At 42.7% G+C, this 1727-nt stretch overlaps 1 pseudogene; it reads right to left on the bottom strand.

Annotated features, from left to right (window-relative positions):
* Nucleotides 1-991, bottom strand: part of LOC101655201 — a 30537-nt pseudogene extending 29546 nt beyond the window's left edge.
* Between the last annotated feature and the right edge of the window lie 736 nt (nt 992-1727).

Genomic DNA, 1727 nt, shown 5'->3' with positions numbered 1-1727 from the left:
GTCCCCCAGGGAGGAGGTCACATCTTCATGTGACCTTGTAATCGGTTCCCCCTTTCCAACCCACCCTCCCTCCACCCTCCCAGTATCACCACCTACACTACTGATCCTGAAGGGATCATCCGCCCTGGATTCCCTGTGTTTCTAGTTCCTATCTGTACCAGCGTACATCCTCTGGTCTAGCCAGATTTGTAAGGTAGAATTGGGATCATGATTGTGGGGAGAGGTGGGTGAGGAGGAATCATTTAGAAACTAGAGGAAAGTTGTATGTGTCATTGTTGCTACACTGCACCCTGACTGGCTCATCTCTTCGCCCACAACGCTTCTGTAAGGGGGTGTCCAGTTGCCTACAAAATTATCCCTTTAAAATCCCCACCAAACAGTCATACAACCTGAATTGTCCTCTGTGCCTTGAATTAAGTTGGCTCAGCAGATCCCCTTAAAACTCACTGCTTTGGTTGAACTTTGAGCTCTTAGTCATACTGGTGAAGACAAGACTCATCCAGGTATGATTTTTCCATAAAATCAGCTTTGTTAGTTTCAATATCTCTTAAGAAATGAATGGAAAGTTCAGCTCTTTGAGCTAGTTGATCTTTCCGAAATATTTTTGGCCACATTGAGCCAAATACTTGCTGGGACCAAAATTATTCACTTAAAATAGAAAATTCTGAATTGTGTGAGTTCTCTCCTTCAGTAACTATCACATCAAACGTCTTCTTCTACCAAAACTAGATTTCAGCAACACTTTCTCCATTCATTGGAGTTGACTGTCTGTCCTCTCTTGGCTCACCTTTGAGGTCTTCCAGACCTTCATTAAAATGCTTGATTCATCTAGAATATGCTGATTTATGGGAGGTAGCCATCCAATAAATTTTTTGCAAAGCTTTACTTATTTGGGAAGATATTTACTTGAGTGTTGTTAACAATTTGATACTAGCTATGATCTCCAAATTGATCCCCTCTCCATGGCTCAACATACCTTCTTCTTCTTCATCTTCGTCTTCGTCTTTGTCTTCTTCTTCTTCTTAAGTCAATGATGATGCTAATGAGGCCAAGACAAATATATTACTGAAAGAACTTGTCTGCAGCCTCCACTAATAGCAGAGGCATGTTGCAGTGATATGGTTTGTGAGCATCTGGTTGGGCCAGCAACTCCATGATGTGATTTATGTGAGCTGCCAAGCAGTTTTGGGAAGATTAGGATGGAGTGCAACCCCTTACTCAAGTCACAACCTGATGATGCCTCCTTTGGGGTGTGGTCTACATCATATATATAAATAGATGTTTAGATTCTGCATTTGGCTTCTTTGGACTTGGGTCAACACTTATCATGTTGCCTACTCATCATGAGAGGTTTCACCAGCCTGTCAGGTTGCCTGACAACCTTGGATTTGACCTGGCTTCTACCAGCCTGCTTCTTGGTTCATCTTCCTGATTCCTGGTTTGTTGGCCAAAGCAGCTGATGAGTGAGGAAGGGTCTTCCGCTTAGCAACTGACCCACTGGCTAGAGCGTGACCAGGCTCGCCTGCTCCTGCAGCTAATTGAGCGGCTTTCTCATGAGTAAAAAAAATCTTTTTTTTTTTTCATGAATGTGCATGTTGATGTTTTCGCTTTTCTAGTGAACCCAGCCTAACACACAGGTTTAAATGTGTTTTCTTGTTTTATTTGGAATAAGCCTGTGCACATATTGCCTGGAATTCTAGTAGCAACACTTTGGACTATCCCTTGTA

This window comes from Echinops telfairi, unplaced genomic scaffold, assembly GCF_000313985.2.
Source record: "Echinops telfairi isolate 266 unplaced genomic scaffold, ASM31398v2 ScPeMD7_2010;HRSCAF=2546, whole genome shotgun sequence".
Classification (NCBI taxonomy): Eukaryota; Metazoa; Chordata; class Mammalia; order Afrosoricida; family Tenrecidae; genus Echinops; species Echinops telfairi.
This window is presented reverse-complemented; position numbering and strand designations above follow the sequence as displayed.